The sequence below is a fragment of the Ailuropoda melanoleuca genome, chromosome 6 (assembly GCF_002007445.2).
Source record: "Ailuropoda melanoleuca isolate Jingjing chromosome 6, ASM200744v2, whole genome shotgun sequence".
NCBI classification, from domain to species: domain Eukaryota; kingdom Metazoa; phylum Chordata; class Mammalia; order Carnivora; family Ursidae; genus Ailuropoda; species Ailuropoda melanoleuca.
This window is the reverse complement of record NC_048223.1, coordinates 84,066,003-84,086,443: the sequence shown is the minus strand read 5'-3', so window position 1 is coordinate 84,086,443 and position 20,441 is coordinate 84,066,003. Positions and strand designations below refer to the sequence as shown.

Genomic DNA, 20,441 nt, shown 5'->3' with positions numbered 1-20,441 from the left:
AAGGACAGTAGATGGGAGTTGCAGGTGTTATTATATATTTATTTTATTTGCATGTGATAGAACTAGTGTAAGTTTGTTCACTGAGAACTTGGATTTTTTCTTTAAATACAGTAGTACTCAGTTTTTTGGTATATACTTTTTATGAGTTTTAACACATACGAAGATCCTTGTGGCCACCATCACAAACAGGATACAATCTCAACAAAAGGAATTCCTTCAGGCTGCTCCTTCAAAACTGTAGCCTCCCTCACTGCCAACCCCTAGCAATCTCTGATCCGCCCCCTGAATTTTCAGAATGTCATAAATAGATCACAAGGTATTTAATATAGCTACTTTCACTTAGATTCATCAAAATGTATATATCAATAGTTTGTTCCTTTTTATTGCTCGATAGCATTCTATTGTATACATCCATTTACCTCCTGTAGGACATTTGAGTTGTTTCCAACTGGGGGCATCTGGGCTACTATAAACATTATTGCGCAGGTGTATATATGAACATAAATTTCATTTCTTTCGAGTAATTTCCTAGAAGTGGGGTTTGTGAGGTCACAGGGTAATTGTATGTTTAATTCTGTAATAAACTGCCAAACTGTTTTCCAACATGGCTGTACCATTTGGCGTCATTCAGATTTGAGCAAACAGACAAAACTATAGTATCAGGGAGGAAATTATTTTTCATAGGGAGTTTTACATAAAATGGAACAATTTTTTTACAGCAAAAATGAAAAAGTGCATATTAAATAAATTCAGCTCTGTGTATCTTAAATCCAATGCACTTGGTTCATTTGTTCCTTGAAGATAAATACAGTATGAAATAAAAATTGATGAACACTAAAATGTAGTTACATCTTGTAAAACTACAGTTCGGAGTGAAATCATTGCTTCCCTAATTATGACTTCTGTTCTTCTAAGAATAGCTGGTATTACTTAATGTTTTAAATTGTGCAACAGATTTAGCAAGACAGGATCACTAGGAGTTGTTGCTTCTAATTCCAGGACCCAGTGGCAAAAAGGACTCAAGTCAGCTTGGAAAACAAATGCACAGATCAAGTCAGAAACCAAGACTGAGGCATAAGTCAACCGCAGCCAGGTATTTCAAAAGGTAAGTTCTCTGTTGAGCTGTTCAGGAGAGAGATGGAAATGAGAAACAGGTTTGCAAGGCATTTGCTTAGAAAGAAAGAAAAAATATGAAAAGAAAATGAGGCTATGGAGACTTCCTTTGAATTGCTGGATTGAATCTTCCAGAAAAACAGCATAGGCCAATAGTTCTTGTTAAGGACACTGGTCTGTTTGAGCTGAATTTCTGACCATACAATTATCCTCATATTGATGTTATATTATAACTCTCTACGCAAACCTAAAATAATACAAAATACAGTGAAAAAACTGGGGGCAAACATGTACAAGGCTAGAAATTAAGTAAGACACTATTACTGTGTTTGGATGGGTGCTAGAACTAGATAGCCAGTTTCTTTTGTTTCAAAAAATCTCTGTTTCTACCTTTTATTTGATGAGCATGTATTTTTTTTCATAGAAGCGACATGTATAAAAAATACAGGATTTCAAAATGTATCTATTTCCATAAGAGGATTATATTTCTTTAAGAACATGTAAGAACAATAAAAAAAAGTACTCGGTTAAATTAATTATTGAATCCTGATGCCTTTCTGTACAGGTGAAAAAATTAAATTTTTTTAATAACTTATAATAAGTTTCTAGGTTATTTAATTTAAAGAATATTAACTTTAGTAACTAGTACGAATGCAGTAAATTATTTAGCTTTTTTGAGCCTCCATATCAGAATCTACAAAACAGGAGTCCTTTGTGGCTGTTAGTTCCAATTTTAGGCATGTGATCAAAGAAAATGCATTATTCCAAACCCAACCAGGGTCTACATTTGAAAACGCTGTTAGGTGTTTTTGAAATGTTTAAATGTGACTTCCATTATCCACAGACATTCTGACTTCTTGGTGGCCCAGTTTGCCTTAAAATTAGAAGAAAAACAATCAACATTATGGATCTTTTCTGAAATAATGATGGGAAATCAATGGGTTTCCATTTTCTCAAAATAGATTATTTCATTAAAGTCAGGGTAGTCCAACAATGGAAAATAGTCTGGTTTAAGACATAATACTTATACTACCTTGTAAACATTAGTGATGCTCGTAGCTTATCCCTCAAGTATCAAGTTCAGCCTAATTATATCCATAAAAATGCACAAATTAATTGGTTTGGTTTTTCAGAGACCACTGATTACAGAAATTATTTTTCATATGAAGAAGCAGCTCAGTAAATCTTTGGGGAGAGTTTGTTAGGCTTAAACATCGGAGTGCATTTTAGTCTTTAAAGTTGAGCTTTTTTCATAAATTAAAGATAGTAATAAAAGCATTAAGCATATTGTCAACATAACTTCTTCCACCAACAACATTCATCTGCAAAACACAAATGCTCCCAATGAATGCAGGAAACGGATTCTTACATCATCTTCTGACTTGCATAAATTAATTCCTTTCTGTTATTGTGTCCTTTCTGTCTTTCGAATATAGAGTCAGATTTTCCATATGAAAAAAAGCTTCTCAAATATCTAACCTGAGAGTGATTTGATCTTGCTAGTTTATATGTAAGAGCTAATTAAGTTTCAAAGATGCTCCCAAAGCTTGGTTGTTTATAACCTCCATCGTGCCCCACCTGGGACAAGGTGGCTTGCCTTCCCTTTAAACCCATATTTTAGACCCATACCGTGGAGAAACTGGCAGTCGTTTCTCTCAAATAGTTCCTCCCATAAAGGCGCGGCATGGCATATTTAGCCCTGAAATGTTTCAATCACTAAAATGACTAATTCTGATAGCAATTTACAACCTTCTTTTCAATTCAAAGCCTTCATTTCAAGGTGTTCTGGTTAAATTGAAATTTGCTTTCACAAAATAATGCTCCCTCACTCTTCCAGTCTCAGCTACCATCGTGGATCATTCCGGACTTCCGCCGGTGTCAGCCTAGCTGGTCGACCAGTGTCCCCTCTCGCCCCCTGCCAAACAGTTCTCTACTGGGCAGCCGGACCGGAGCCTGATTTCGTGAGTTTGCATCCAGTTTCTACAATTCCCTGTAAACATTATGGGAGTTACTTCATATGTCTGTGCCTCGGTTGCCCCTTCTATAAAGCTGAGATTATAACAGCATCCACCTTAGAGGGCCATTGGCAATCGCAAAACCTAATGTATTTGAAGGCTTCAAAGAGATTCTCACATGTAAGGTGTACTCAGTAAGCAGTACAATAACCCTTATTTTTATGGTGAAACATTGTTTAATATGCCCAACAAGGTCCTGCCTCTAGGTAGGTCAACATCCCCTTCTCAGCTTCACTGACCTTTGTTTCAGACACTCAATTTTCAGTATGTTCTTTCTTTGCACATGTTTTCCCTGGAATGCATTTTCATGTATTTTGCCTGGAATACAGTTCGCTTCTTCCTTTGTCACTACTCAATCCCTGGCTCTCAATTCAAGCATCACTTACTGGTGCATCTTTGATAGGCTCAGGTCTACCTCTGGGCACTAAAGTTTTATAAGTCTCCTTTACCTGTATTTTCAGAGAACCAGAAAAATTTGCTATTTTACTTTTGGAGAAATCTGTAAACACATAACTGTGATGCAACTAAGCATATAAATATTTATAACTAGATTTTCACAGAGCTGAGGGGAAAGAATGAGTGACTCTGGAGACTCCAACAGGGAATGATTGAACTGATCTTAAAAGATGAATTAGAATCTGTCTCAAAGAGGCAAAAATGGGACTAGAAGCTACTGATGATTAAAGTGTTGGGCACCATTATGGGGGCTATGAAGATAATGTCTCATTTAATTGTCCTGAAAACCCTCCAAGTTAAGTGCTATTTTCTCAATTTTAGAGATGAGAAATCTGAGGATTAAAGTAATGTGCATAAAATCATACAGCCTACCAATACAGGGTCTGGAGGTGACTTTAGATCTGACTCGCCCATATCACCTTTTGCACTGAAGGCATCCTTTCCTGTGCAATGGCCTGTAGGGGTGAGAGAACAAGATTCACTCAGGGACCACGGAGAAGGTCAGGGTGTTTTGGAGGTGGGGTATATGGAATATTGGTAAATTAAGCTGAGAAGACAGATCAAGACTAAAACATAAGGAGCTTTATATTCCCATTGAGAGCAAAGAATTTCATCTTGCCAAGCCAAGCAAAGGGCAGGCATCTTACCATTTGGGCCCCAAAGACACTGACCACTCTCTGGGGACCCAGATGGCCCTTATCTCTCTCCACTCTCTGGACAACCTTTTAATACTTATACATGAACTGACATGTCTGCCAACCCTTACAGGCTGGCACCCTATACAAATTGACTACAACTTCTTGGTCCCACAGTTCAAACTATTGTGAGAAGCAATTTGTTTAGTGGTGCCCTCCTTCCATGATCCTGTTTATGCTAGAGGATGCAGAATTACAAGGTACAGATGGGAGTTAAAGGGCAGAGCTAATTTCCCTATGAGGGAGCTCAAGTTAGGACAAGCATTCCAAAACAGGTCAACTAGATATGCCATCCTAAAGAGCTTGAACTTTATCCTGAACGCTACTTTTGATAGTTCTTAAAATACTACTGAACATTGATTTGTAATAGATTAATGCAAATTAACCACATTCAACAGCCAATGTAGTATACTGTGAACCCTTGAGAGATGTGCCCTGATTAAATATTGACTGTCTCCAGATTAAAAAAAAAAAATTGCAAGAAGCCATCTAACACAGGAACTGAGAGGTAACATGTTCATGATCTTTTAATAGAACTTATTTATCAGGGTACTGACAATTATCTGTATAAACAACTATATGCCAAAAATAGTAGCTAAGAGTATTTCTATATTGAAGAAAATAGATTAGCCCACAAATTACCTGGATATGTCTACAACACATATACTTCAGCTTGCAGGAAAATAATATCTCACTCTTTTTATTATTTAGTTTTGCTATAAGGGGAGAAAAGGACATAATTAATTATTCTTTCTTGTTCTCACAGTTCTACAATTCACAGCAAACCTTGGAAAATGAACTTTGTCACAGAGCCAAAACAAGTATTCTCTTGACTGGAAAGACTCAACTTTAGAAAGATATCACTTTCTTTAAAGCAAATTCAAATGTGCTTGAATAATTGTGGGAAAAATAATAGTGTGGTTTCCCTACAATCATTCTTACATTAAATGCTGTACATCAAAATCAAAATTATTTTTATGCATGATGGGCAGTTTCCCACTAACAATTTTCTAAATTGCCTAATAATTTTATGTAGCATAATTACAAGACTCCTGCTTGTGTATTTTTCCTTCTCTTTGCTTTCATCTGAATACGAATTAAGAGTAATCACTAGCGAACCTTTATGGTAGATGTTTACAATGTAATGCTGCAACAGAGCTCTATAAAAGGAACCTAATAGGAAAGCCCTCGAAATACTTCCTCCATTAACAATAGGGCATGCAACTGTAAGAAGGAAAATTTCCAGAGTAAGTGATTTTCTGAATAAAAATGGGTGAATATGTGAAGGCAGATTGATTGTTCAGTAATCACTTTCATGTCTAAAACTCTGTTGAACATCTCCCACCTTATGATCCACCATTAAATGCAAATCAACATTTGTAAATCCAAAATCCCTATGAATGTTTCCCACTGTGATAGGTTTTTTTGTCAATTTGGCTAGGCCACAGTGCCTAGTTGTTTGGTCTAACACTAGTCTGCATGTTTCTGTGAAGGTCTTTTGTTGATGTGATTAATGTTTAGCAGTTGACTTAAATAAAGGAGATTAACCTTGATAATGTGGGTGGGCCTCAGTCCAATCAGGTGAAGGCCTTAAGAGCAAAAACTGGTTTTCCCAAAAGAAGGAATTCTGCCTCAAGACTGTAACACAGAGCGCCTGCCTGAATTTCCAGCCTACTGGATCGCTGTATAGATTTTGGACTTGTCAGCCCCCACAAGCACATGAACTAATTTCATAAAACAAATCTCTCTCTCTCTACACACACACACACACACACACACACACACACACACACACACACACCCTTTTGGTTCTGTTTTTCTGGAGAACCCTGATTGTTAAATCCACATTTTATGCCTTCTTCTCTTTATGATTTTGGCCATATCTATTTATTAATAATATGGTGTCTTTCCTTTAGTTGCAATTAAAGTAACTCCCTATATTTATTTGCCTACTGGTAAGAAATATAACCATAAATTCATAAATTTGAGGTGTTATTTTTTCCTATAACATATTAACACACAACTATTAACATTTTAAAAATGGTCATTTAAGCATAACATATACAGTTGTTGAATCACTATGTTGTACACCCGAAATGAATGTTACATTGTATGTCAGCTGTATTTCAACTAAAAAAAAAAGGTCGTTCACATGAACTCTAAAATCACACTGGGGGTTCCTGTACCACTCTAGGGACCCATAGCCTGGATTCACTTCTCTTCTTGATTTCATTTTGATTAATAAATTTCTCCCTATTATGTGGAAATGGAACTATGAACTCTATTTTACTTCTCTATTTATTTCTTTGTGACACATATTTAACTTCCTTTTTATTGCTATCCCACTAGAATTTAAGTCTTTATGACATAAAACCTATAATATGGAATTTCTGATAGTCCAAGGACCTACTTTTAATTCCCTCTATTCATATTACCCAAATATCTACCTAGCCAAACAAGGATCAGAACCCAAAAATACAAAGAGAAATCACCTTTTTCTTGCCCTGGAACGTCTTACAATTTAGTGAAGGATTCATCCCCAGTTATTCATTTGAAACTCGGAGGAAATGCTTGGTGGCTGAGAACTTAAGAGAGATGCGGGAGTTTCTTTATAAAGGATGCTCTGTCTAAAGACTAGGGAAGAATTTCCTAGAGGAACAACCAGTGAAGAGTGGAACAAATACATATCAGTTGGTCTGGACCCTCATGGCTGATGATCCCCTTCCTGGATATCTGAGGACAACAGAGGTTCAGAGATATGCCCAAAGTTACTCAGTTTGAGTCCTGCTCATTCCAGTTGTACTAATTACATTTCTGATCACAGCTTCCTCAGCCTCCTTTCCTCCTAAGAGCTTGTTTTGAATTGAGAGAATAATCAAACAGATTTCATTTGATAAATCATTTCTCAATCCATCCCCTTTTCCTCCTTCCATCTTCCCTTCTCTCTTTCCATCTCCCCCACCTCTACCTTCCCTTCCCCTTGTAAATATTGCATACCAGACACTTATCTGATCACTGGCCTTCAGAGATTAAGCAGGGTCTACTCCCAAATCTCGCTAATCTATCTTCCTCCCGTGTGCAAGGGGGAACTCACTTCCTTCCACGATGCTCAGCTCAGCTCAGCTGTCTCACCACGCCTGCAGGTGTCCCCTGATGCCTCTTCTTTCCAATCATGCCTCTAAAGCATACTGCAACTTTTCGGCCCATGTAAACCAAACTATCAAAGCCCTCAAAATGTCAGCTTTCTGTTGCTTATCAGTTATAAAGGTTTTTTTTTCCTTCTTGTCTTTCCACTTGAATCAAGTTTTGTGATTCTCAATATGGACATGTGCACATCCTCTTATCTATTATTGCATTCTAAATGTACACATTGAGGACCATTTCATAATGGAAGTATTGATAATGAAGACCACAAGAGTCGAGAGATACATGCTACAACAGGAGTGAAACTTGAAGCATTATGGTAAGTGAGAGAAGCCAGACAGAAAAAGGCTACAGATTACATAAGTCGATTTATGTGGAATGTTCAGGAAAGGCAAATGTACAAACAGAAAATAGATCAGTGGTTGCTAGGGCTTTAAGAAGAGGGAAATAGAAAGTAATTACTGATGGGTATGGGGTTTTTTGGGTGAGGAGGCAAAAAATGTTTTGCAGTTAGGTAGTTTTGAGGTTTGTGGCGTTTTAGCAACATACTAAAACCACTGATACTTTGCATACTGTCAAAGGGTTAACTTTGTGGTAAATGAATTACATCTCAGTAAGAAGAAAAAGAGTTGATGGCTGTATTTCTGGAAGTTAAAATATTGTTTCACCCATTCTAAAATAATATTTTGCATGTATTAGCTCTATGGAATTAGCTTCCTAACAGGTGAGTGTGACCGTTTTCTCTCTTAGTGATTGTTGGGCTTAATGTAGAGCATGAAATCATCTGTAATACCTGGCTTGCTAAAATGTAACCCGGAGGCCACCAAGGGCAAGGGAAGGTTTCAGAGAAGGACGAAGGCCTTTGGAATGCCACGGGGAGTTGCCTTCCCCCAAGCTTTCTTAGCTGGCACAGCCACCTTGTGATCTAAGAGATGTATGCATTGTCCCCTAGGCTATGTGTAGCTGAACTCCTAAACTGTGCAGATTAGCATATCGTATCTTTCCTGTAAACAGATCCTCCCAGTTCCAGTAAGACCCCTTATCACACATCACGTGCTGGAGAAACAGTGATAAGGATTTGTCATTATCCTGAAGGACCAATAAAAGCTGGAGCAAAGAAGAGCAAAGGGTCTTTGTCTCGGAGTTGACCTTCTTGCCTTCTCTCTTTCACAGCAAAGTTTGGAGTAATCTTTTTATCTGTTGGTACAGGGATTGCTTGCAATTTGGTAGCTTTGATGCTTGCGGCATCTTAGGAACATACTAAAACCACCCATACTTTGTATACTTTCAAAGGGTTAACTTTGTGGTAAGTGAATTAAATCTCGAGAAGAAGAAAAAGAGTTCATGGCTATATTTCTGAAAATTAGAATATTGTTTCACCCATTCTAAAATAATATTTTGCATGTATTAGCACTATGGAATTAGTTTCCTAATAGGTGAGTGTGACCATTTTCTCTCAGTGATAAATAAAATAATACTGTGTCATAAAATTGACTGCATCATCGAGTCAATGAAATACAGTATAGTTTTGATTTTAGCTACCACTTGATTCAAAGAAACTATTGAAAATCTGTATTTCACACAACTTTCACTGGAAATAAATTCATTGTTGGCTTCTCACTTCAAATATTTAAACCAAATCTACTCAGCAAATCATCAGTTTGTGTTTGGTTAAGATGAGGACCATTGCGGATCTTTTAATGGCCATGGATTCTTAAGCACTCTTCTCACTAGGAACTGGGCTTTATTTTCCCTCTGCCTGTGTCTGTGATTTCAACTACAGAGCAGGGAAGGCTTAATACTGGGTGAGTTCTCAGGTCTGGCGAGAGAGAGCCATCCAGGCTCTTCCCCAGGGTTCTCTTGGGATACTTGCTCCGGGGGAAACCAATCTCCATATAAGAAGGCCAATCATTTTAAGACTAAGGAGCTAAAGAGGCCACACACAGGTGTTTTGGCATCAACTGTCAGCCACCTGAGCAAGCCCTCTAGGACATTCAACCCAATCAAGCCTTCAGGTAACAGTGGTTTAGATCATATCTGCCTGCAACTGCATGAGGAATCCCAGGAAAGAACTGCCCCCTTGGGCCCTTCCTGAGTTCACCATCCGCAAAATGATGAGCAAAATAAAAGTTGTTGTTTCATACACTCAGTTTCAGAGTTATGTGTTATGCGACAGTAGTCACTAAAACAAGGACACCATGAAGAAGGTTGTATTTTCTCTGAAAGGACCCATCCAGACTACTCAGCACCTAGCATACTCTGAGGACATGCTTTGTATTACACACTGTTCACAAAAGCATGTTGACTACTGCATTCTAATTGGCCGAGGCTGTTTTTCTATCCAGCTCAGCCCTTTGTTTATCCAGACTCTGGTTCATTTTCTTTACCCTCCTCAGTCAAAGCCTGATCTACCGTATTCTTAATGGAGTGCTAATTTATTATTTATAACTATGTTTGAAAATGTAAATAAAAGCATTTTCTAAGCCAGCAATGGTTTCCTTCAACTGCTGTATGCTTACATGCCACGATTAAATAAATTGTTAGCCTGCCATGTGTTTGATATATAGTTAATGAAGTGTGGTTCAATGCAAATAAAAAGAACATATCTAATTTGGAAATGCTTTACTTTGGGCCTAATTATTGCAGTAATTGGTAGACGGTCTTATTACTATGAACATTTTCTTTTCTGCCAGTAAACCTTCCATAATTTTTAGACTGAATTCTAAAAACTGCCTGAACTTGTCCTCTTGATATAAAGGTCCCCTATCATAGGGACCATCCCTATTATGGTACTAGCTTTCTTCTCCCATCTCCTATTATTTCCCTCCAGATACACCATATACCAGTCTAAGTAAAAAACGTGTCCCTTATGGGGTCATATGTAGACACTTATTCTCATTTCCAAACTTCCAAGTTCCAGGTGTGGAAAACTATCTTCACCCTATCTGTATGACACAAGCTTTATCAGCTTACAGATATTCTAGTCTAAAGTTTTCCATAAACTCTTGGCAAAAAACAACATCTTCCTCCTTGAAATATGGTACTGCGCTTAGGCACATGACTTTCTCTCTCTTGTATTGTTACCATCATTGCAGCTTACCTAAATATTTGTCTCAAAAGCTCTCCTGGAACAGATGCTTATTTGGCAAATGTCACTGAAGCAAAGCACAGAAGAGTAAATGAATGAGTAAAAGTGTAAATCAATGAAATGGTGAATTTCATTTTGTCTATCTCCTTCTTTAAGAGTAGTCAACATGTTCCTGAGACTTTCATCAAGAAATGAATTATAACTTTGTAATAGCAATAATTTTGTAAATTTAACTACCTGCCATTGTGTAAAAAGACACCTCTGGTGCTAAATTGATCCATTTCATGAACTAGCTGATCTTGTCTGCCAAGGGCACATCCATTATTCACTTGAAGAAGGATGAATTATAACCATGAACTCCTCAAGAAAATGTCAGTCCTAAGCAAATGCATCTGAATTTTAGAACACAAAGATAACACTTGCATAGCCTTCAATATTAAGCTTTTAGAAAAAGACCATCTTGTCCCAGAGCAATGGTTCTTGTTCATCCTTATTTTATTTCTCATCAATTATCAGACCAAAAGATGAGGGTCCCTCCACCACTGGAGGAGGGCAGATAAAGTTTTACAAACTTTCCATTACTTTATTTATTCTTTCTGAGTTTACAGGCTTAAATCCCCTCTACCAAACTCATCAAATTGTACACATTAAATATGTGCATTCTCGTATATCAATCATACCTCCATAAAGTTATTTTTAATAAATCCTAATGTTACGAGTAAATTGTTGCCTTTATACATGATAGGCACTTTTTGGTGGATGGAGGAACTGATGATCATGAGAGAGACCCCATGCCTTATACGCCCACAAATACAGAACCTGTGTCCAGACATAGCACGTCCCACTTGTAGTTTAGATGGAGACTGGGAGAGAATGAACTTCTTTTTTTTATATTTTTTTCTAAAGATTTTATTTATTTATTCAACAGAGATAGAGACAGCCAGCGAGAGAGGGAACACAAGCAGGGGGAGTGGGAGAGGAAGAAGCAGGCTCATAGCAGAGGAGCCTGATGTGGGTCTCGATCCCATAACGCCAGGATCACGCCCTGAGCCGAAGGCAGACGCTTAACGACTGAGCCACCCAGGCGCCTCGAGAGAATGAACTTCTAATCATATCTCAATGCCCTTGCGTGGGCTATGCCCTAAGCTGGAACAGCCTTGCCTGCAATATTTGATCTCTTGACATGTACATTTTTAGGGATTTGTCTCAAACATCCTCCCAGTAAGCTTTCCCTAACCACGCTACCTGTGCTTTGTGTTCTCTGTAATAGCACGCTGATTGTTTCCTCCAGGAACAACTCAAGATTCACAATTATTTTGCTTTTTTAAAAATTTTAACTTGTGTACCCTACCACGGTATAAGCTTCCTGAGGAGAGGGACCTTATTTCTTATTCCCCACCGAATTTCCAGCTCCATTTAGATTGCCTAGCAGAGGGTAAGCACTCAGTGTATAACAGTTATAAATACAGGATAGTAATTACAGCATCTAGAGCTGACATAAGTCAATCATGGAGCTCTATAATCATTGTTCCCATTTTACAGATGAGTTACCTGCCACACAGAGGTTATTTAACTTTCACCCAATCACTAGTTAGCAGGTAACAGAGTCAGGCTTTAAACTCAGGGTCATCTACTAGAGAAACACATTTCATCACCCCCGTGCCCTTGTGAACTGCTTTTGCATCCTACCCACAGTGCACATACTTTAAGACAATGTTCCAGAAAATTGTTCAAGACAGAGATGAAAATGCTCAGCCTTTAAAAAGTATAGTTCATACCTGTGAGATTCCAATTTTAATTGTTCCCTTCTATTTTCCTTTTACGTCTATGTCAGCCACTATCTAGTATTTTCCCAAAGCTATTCCTTGTGGTGATCATCTAAAAATTGACATAGAGTCAAAAGAAAAAGAGACTGGCATCTTTAAAGAAGGCTATCAGGGATAGCCGAACAAGGAAAAGAAATAAGGAGGATCTAGACATATTTTGGATGCAAAAATAATAACAATAAGAATAAGAAGAACATTCTGATTTGAGTTCTGGAAATAAAATGTCCATGAAAATTAATCACATCCTAGAGACAAATCATAGGAGAAAAGATTTCAATTTATTCTTTGATTAGAAAAACACAGTACCAGTCTCAATGTTAAATAGCCCAAATGGCTAAGTCAAAAAATTCCTAAGCTCACACAATTAATGATGATTTTTATGAACTCAAGATATTCGTAAGAAAAAAAATCCTTAAGAGCCAGAATACAGTATTCCACTTCACCCCCTTATTGGGTTCATAACGTTAGGCAAGTCATTCTACCTCTCGATTTCTCACCTTCTTTGTCTCCAAATTGGGCAATCAATATCTGCTTAGTCTGTATCCCAGGGTAACTGCGGTAATCCAAGCCCACCACGCATCAAGAGAGGTGTGAAACCTTTAAACATCTGTCATTCTCACTTTTATGAGCACTACCTCTGAGCACCTGAGGTGGAATTCACGAGTTACTTAATGAGGTGAAGACACATTTGCAGGGGACTTGCTTTGCCATGAACTTACAGTGAGACCCTGACAATGTCATTTAACTTGCCTGGGCCAGTCTCTTTCTCCTTCACTGGCTTGTATCATTATTGTTTCTACTGAATTGTTTCCTCTTTGTTGTACCGATTCATTGATCAGAGGACACAGACATTCCTCATGATCAACAGAAAGATTTTTGTCCTTATCTTCTATTATCCAGAGGCCCTTAATACTTTGAATATATGATTTAAATAATTGTGAGATGGAAAATTAAGGTAGGTTTAGCATCTAATTCATGCAGCCCCCTTGTTAATTTCTCCCTGCTTAGAGATGTCCTTAGCAATGTGGTATGTTGGCCAAAATGACTAATGCTACTTGAGTCATCACCTCATTCTCCTAGCTCCATGCATTTTGACAATATTGACCTTGGTATTATCAGAAATAGAGCAATACAATATATTTTACTGTACAATTTTCCAAAGCTAATAGTTGGAAAAGATTAGAAAAACTGAGCTCAAGCAGATCTATCCAAATAAGAGACAATGATATTCTTTTTTTTTAAAAGATTTTATTTATTTATTTGACAGAGAGAGAGGCAGTGAGAGAGGAACACAAGCAAGGGGAGTAAGAGAGAGAGAAGCAGGCCTCCCACTGAGCAAAGCCCGATGCGGGGCTGGATCCCTGAACATTGGGATCATGACCTGAGCCAAAGGCAGACACTTAACAACTGAGCCACCCAGGCACCCCAGAGACAATGATATTCTTAAGTTTAGTTTCATAGATTAAACTTACAGGGTCTAATTATTTGCAAAAGGCCTTAATAATTCTTCTACACAATAAGGCTGAGATTAAAGCCAGGAAAGGTGCCCCCCCCCAAAAAAAAACCTCTCTCCTGCCTTTAAAACATTATCTCTTCCTATTCTATGCTCCCTCACTGTGTTCCAGCCACAATGGCTATCCTTCAGGTTCTCAAATGAATCAAATCACTCCCAGTGCTGGGCCTTTGCACAAGCTGCTTTCCTTTGGATGCTCTTCCCTCTGCTGTCCACACATCCTTCAAGTCTCTTCCTGCCCTTCCAGTTTCTCCTTCACATATTGTATTAGTCAGTTGCCAAGAGAGGCCTCTTTTTTTTTTTTTTTAAGATTTTCTTTATTTATTGGACAGAGAGAGACACAGCGAGAAAGGGAACACCAGCAGGGGGAGTGGGAGAGGGAGAAGCAGGCTTCCCGCTGAGCAGGGACCCCCCCCCCCATGCGGGGCTCAATCCCAGGACCCTGGGATCATGACCTGAGCCAAAGGCAGACACTTAACAACTGAGCCAGCCAGGCGCCCAAGAGAGGCCTCTTTTGACCACTTCTCTGAGGACCTGCCACTTCACTTAGTACCCCTGTGTCTTCAACCACAATACCATCACTATCGTCTTTGGAGTGCTTCATCATTATTAAGTTTCAAGAGACTGAGTCTCCTTCACTTACCATTCTTTATTCAGCTCCTAAGTCAGGTTAGCAGAGACTTAAGCAAAATTTATTGGATGACTGAAAGAAAGATTTAATTCATTCATGCACAGCAAATCGTTGCTAAGCAGCCTCCCTGTGCCAGAACCCGCGTTCTTTGCCGACAGGGGTGGAAAAATGAGGAGCCTGTTAGAACCTCAAGAAGTGCACAGACTTGTCAATGGTATGGAATGCAGAGGTTGGTGTCCTTTCTCCGACAATCATGCTTATTATATCTCATTAACTCAGAACCTATAAAATTAACTTTAATAGACTTCACTTATGGGAAACGGCAACTTAACCTTCAAAATACTAATTCCCTATTAAATATGCACAACAAAGAACTATTTTCAAACCATTTTCCCATAGCTCAATAAAGCTTTAAGAAGCTCACCTCTGCTTAACATTCATCCATCCATCCATCTACCCTTCCAACAAAAATAGCACAATACAGGAATTAAGATAACAGGATCTGGGGTAAGACAGTGTAGACCTAAATTATAGCTTCTCTATGCATGCAGGCTGTGGGACTTTGACAAGGCTATGCCTCAGATCCCCTGGCTGTAAAATCAGATCATAATAGTACTGTGTGATTACGTGAAGTTAAGTTAGGACCTGCTAGTGTCCAGCACAGACCAAGCCCTGAGCAACTCCCAATAGCTGAGGCCTCTTACTGAGTGCTTTATTACACAGCACCACACAAACCCTTGTTGTCCAATGAAGATCCAAGAACATCCTCTTGAAAGTGTGAGCTATACAAGCCTTAGGAGTCTTTGTAAATATGAAGGATTCAAATCTTCCCTGTCTGTACTCTAACTGCCCACTTAAGAAAGCCTTTTCTCTACACGTGTGATACATACGGAGAAAAAAAAACCTCAAATATCAGACGGCAACCTTAAGAATTAATGGAAGAATTCATTCAGCCTAGGAGTTAATAAAATTCTTCCCTACATGTAAATGTTAAATCCTGCAACTTAGGTCAGCGAACCTGAGGTCTCAAAATTCCATAAGTAATTCCAGGCCTAAGAAGTAATTTTCTCATGTATAAGTAAGCATTTAAATCCTAATTATATGTTGAGGTTGATGTTGGTGTTATCATCCCCATTTCATAAATGAGAAAGCTAAGACCTTGAGAGCTGCCACGATAAGCCACATTGTTGATATGAAATAAAAATGAGACTAGAATGCGGGTCTCGTGAACAATGCATGACTTTTCCTGCCATCCCCCTTCCAATTTCTATACAAGAAAATCAAGGACCTTAGAAAGAATTCTGTACCCTCTTAAGTGCCATAAAGTCCTAAAAGTATCCCCAAGAGCAAGAGCCATATGAAAACTTAGAGATTGCTATCTTCTTTTCAAATTATCTTTTTTACATTAAAAGCTCATGTTTTAAATCATGGGCATTAAAATAGATGTCATTGGGGGAAAATGTTTAAATTTCAAGATTCAAAAGTGATTGTGAAATATGTGTGCCCTTTTCCAGCTGAGGGGGAAGAGTGACATATAATCTATAAATTATAGTGGAATCTTGTTCATTCTAATGAGTATCTGGAAGGGCTGTTGCCAATTAATGAATCTTGCAAGCAACTAAATAGCATAAAATGTGGGCCAAAGGGCAGTTTTTCTGGATGGGGAGGGGTGTGTTCTTTTTGCTGCTGATGACAATCTGGAGTTTACTTCAAAAATGTCTATGAAAACATTTACAGGATTTGAGTGACAGGATGTTGAAATGAATGGAGTTTTCACTGGGAAAAGAGGGTCAATATTTCATTATGAAGTCAATGGTTTTATGAAGTCCCATGGAAACTGCTCTGAAAATAATTGCCTAACATGAATGCCTCCTCATGTTTTCATGTGTTTCAGATGAGAGGGTTTGTCAGGCTTTTTCTGTGGTTGCATTACGTATTCCTGTTCTCAAGCTGGGAAAATTATTCCTGTCAAAGATCACACAGATCCCTTTAAATTAGAACAATAGATACGGACAATACTTACGTGGAGACAGTTATCTTTTTTAAAATAGTGAAAAACTAAATGATTGAGATACAGTCCCACTGTCATTCTGTCAAAAGCAAAAGCAGAAATAAGAGACAGGATCTCAGTGATCAATTTTCAGTGTGATGACTCATGCAGTGTGTCCTTACTAATGTGTGCCCATGCATGCACACGCACAGACAATCATAGGCATGTTTGTACTTCACCCGGTATGTCAAATAATGATTGAAAGTTTTACAGATTTCTTTTAAATTGTAGGTAGAGGAGGATATATACAATAAACTTAAGGTTAATGATGGTGACAGAAGTTTTACGTTCACTGGCAGTGCCTTGAAAGGTAAGGAGAGAAATAAATGAACAAAAAAGCTTCTCACTTGTAAATATCACTTAAAGTGTCAAAATCATAAGATCTAGCCTGTTTATGAGCACTACGTTGGGACAGTTCTGCCTAGGGGCTTGTCTGAGCAATAACTGAAAACAAACAAAATATGCATACAAAAACCATCTGTTCAGTTAGAGAAGGAGAAATATTGACTCCCCCGCCCCCCAAAAAAGTTGACTTTCTTAAAATAACCAGAGCAGTGCAGCCCTGCATAACATTTTATTTTCTTGGACTTGAATTCCAGAAAATTCATGGCTAAATATTGTGCTTAATCAAAGTAACTTCTGGGGAAGAATAACCACCAGCATCCTTTATTTCTGTGACTGTTTATCCTTAAATTAACATATGTCCTCTCGACTGCTTTGTTTTTTTTGGAACTAGATATGCAGTATACTAACTGACACCTAATAATAACTTAAAAGGTAGATTTACAAGTGAAATATCTATAATCAGTAGATTTCTAATAATTTCTCAAAAAAATGTCAAAATGAATATATATTATCATTACTTAATAATGAGATTTTATCATAAAACCCAATTTTATTAATTCAGTTTCCAATAGTCCTCAATATCAGCTACATAAAATTAGTTTTTAATTTGTTGCATATTAATTTTGTTTTAAATAACTGCATAAAGCCAATAAATAAATAGAACCTTCTTCTCCAAACTTCTAGGCTCTCTCGCTCATGTTTTGTTTTCCACAACTTTAAATGGCATCTAATGTCTAGCTTTTCCAAACTTAATGTAGAAGAAAAACTTAATAAACCTTGAGAAAAGCAGGTTGAATTACCTAGAGGCAAATGTAAAACGTAATTTAATCCAAATAAAATAGAAAGTAGAACAGCAAACAATTCAAACAAATTCTGTTTGGAAATTGACTAGATTTAGGGCTCCTGTTGCCCTAAGATCAAGAGCTCTTGAGGCCCCGGAAATAAGAAAAGGAACACCTTTAAAGTAGATCAATAAGCCAGTCAAAGCATCCTACATCCAGAAGACCCTCCTGTAAGAGAGGGGGAATGAAAAGACTGTGGTCCACAGAGCCAGAGCCCGATCAAAATACCACATTGTCCCAATTCTGCCTTGAATATGTGCATGTTACTCCCTCTGCCTTTATACATATAGATATGATAGATAGACACATAAAATACTATATTACATATAATAGCATATTATAAAACATGTTTTACACTTATATATATTTACATATATTTTTTAAATACATTTACGTGTGTGTGTGTGTGTGTGTGTGTGTATTTGTATTTGATTCTCAGTCTTCTCAGTCTAGCTTATGTGTCCCTTCTTCCCAGGAATCACCTTAATTACCCAGTTGAAATAGCTCAATGACATTCTTCTCTCTCGAGAAAGCACTTAGTGGTGGAGGCAGTTAAAGAAGTCTTCTCAGTCCCTGTCTGAGAGTGTACCGCAGTTAGTACTGGTCTCCTAGTCATCCTTGCGCACATCTCATTTTCCCCACCGGAACCGCTAGATGTGAGGAAGAGACAGCACAGGCTGAGATGTGTTTGGAGTCTGGAGCCAGACGCACCTCGGTTTGATCTTTACTCTGTTGAATCAACCTCCTGACCTTGACCAAGTTACTGAACCGCTCAGGTCCTGCCACTCTGTGGTCCGCCGACCAGCAGCATCGGTTCACCTGGAATTTGTTAGAGACGCAGAACCTCAGGTCCCACTCAGACCTAGCAAATCAGAAGCTGCCTTTTATCCAGATCCATCCGAGACTTCTACGACGACGATAGTGATTAAATTGTGAGAAGCCCTGTTCTTAGAAGCCTTCCACTTCCTCACCTACACAATTCAAATAACAGGAGCTAAATCCCAGGGAGGCTGGGAAAATCATGCATATATATGTAAAATGCTTAGCACGGTACCTAACACGCAGCGTGGGACTGATGAACGCATGGGGATGTTTTAAGTTTTTATCATTAACCTTACTGACAGCGCTCTTTATTATTATTAGATGGTTTCATCACTTAAATTCTCTGAGCTGCATCTCTAAAACCAGGATAATTATATACGCTACCTACGTAGCGTTTTCTTTTTCTGAGGATTAAATCATTTACTATTTGTCAACTATCAATGTAGTACATGATATTCATTATCTTCCCCACTTCTCCTCCCTTCCGGGCAGACATCAACTGGAAGACTCTGCACATCGTCAGGGACTTTCAGGGAGTAGACTTTTGTGGGGTGGCACAGAAATACACGGTGGGTGTTTTAGATGTCTCCATAATCCTCTCTCTGCAGGCAGTCCTATAAAGTTCCAAATGCTAAAGTAAACGGGAGAAGCAATTAACAAATGTCTGTGTGCGCACAGCAAAATATGATGACTTTTCATTGATGTTGCTTTAGTGTCTATAAATCCCCAGTCTCAGTTCCTTGCTCACTGATATGCATAACATGGGAAATTTAAAAAAAAAATTCTTTTGTTGAGTTTCACAATAGCTAAATTTTCCATTAATGTCTTAAGGAAAGCATTTTACATTATGATTGTATTTATTTACATATGCCCTGGATTTGAATTAGTATAAATCCATACCAAATTTGGTATGTTCAGAAAAAGAGATAGAGAGAGAAAGAAAAGATGATCTTCCTGCCCAACACAGCCATGGCAGTTCTGGCTTCTTATTTTTTATTGCTTACTTATTAGGTGAACGCATTTTTTTCAATTACATATATTTTTTAAGAACCATCCTTCTCATTTAACTAAAAAAAGGCCATGTATCCCAGATAGTAAGGTGAATAAACTGTGCTAAGAATAAATGGGATCACAAACAGGCAGCAAATGCCAAAATTAACTACGGCTTGTCACAATCTCAGAAATCACGACAGTGTTTTTAGCATATTCCAGTGGCAATCTTGCATTCTATCCCACAGACACACTGTACCGAATCCGTTTGTCCTGCTTCCTTCCGAACCTAAGGGGCAGGTGAGACACTTGCAGCAAGAGGAACACTTTTGGCAGATGAGAAAAATCAGCTCAAGCAGATTCCGGCTCCTCCTGGCTTATTTCCAGGGCATCCCGACAGGCCCCAGAGACCAAAGTGGTCACCAGCAGGACTCACCAGTACCTCCTTTGGCCTCCATTACTTCTCTATTTTTTAACTCAAGCTCTGCTCTCCTTTGTTTTGCCATAAAAATGCATATTTCCTGGTCTTTTTAGAAGACCCAAAATGATAGTTTTATCACTTTGTATGCCTACCTTTGATTTCTTTAAAAAGTGCTTGTTAATGTCCTACTGAATTCACAGCAGCAACAAAATAGAAGCCAAAATTATGAGCAGATCCCAATGGGGGCCAACGTTGTTTGATTTGGGTTCACTTGTTCAGATTAGCTTAGCCCCCTCTGCAACTCCTTGGAGAACTCAGGAGAGGCCACGGTGACCAGGTCAAAGGGGCTGAAAACAGGCCCTGGCTTTTCAGGGACCTTCTCTAGATTTTAATCATCTCCCATCATTCTAAACCACTCTCTTCCTGGTATGTGCAGTGTACATACTTGCTCAGCTCCTCCTGGCTCAGCTCTTTCCCAGGAATGGTGCTG

The 20,441-nt window shown here is 38.3% G+C and overlaps 1 protein-coding gene and 1 long non-coding RNA gene across 2 annotated transcripts in view; one reads left to right on the top strand and one right to left on the bottom strand.

Annotated features, from left to right (window-relative positions):
- The window catches only part of NRG3 (neuregulin 3), a gene marked incomplete at its 5' end in the record, with an annotated part of 1,035,788 nt that overhangs the window by 519,213 nt on the left and 496,134 nt on the right, over positions 1-20,441 (bottom strand). The gene's annotated exons all lie outside the window — the stretch shown is intronic.
- Positions 1,004-9,170, top strand: LOC117802712. Its single transcript, XR_004626186.1, has 3 exons — positions 1,004-1,105; positions 2,951-3,074; positions 5,046-9,170. It is a non-coding gene; the product is annotated as an uncharacterized LOC117802712 (long non-coding RNA).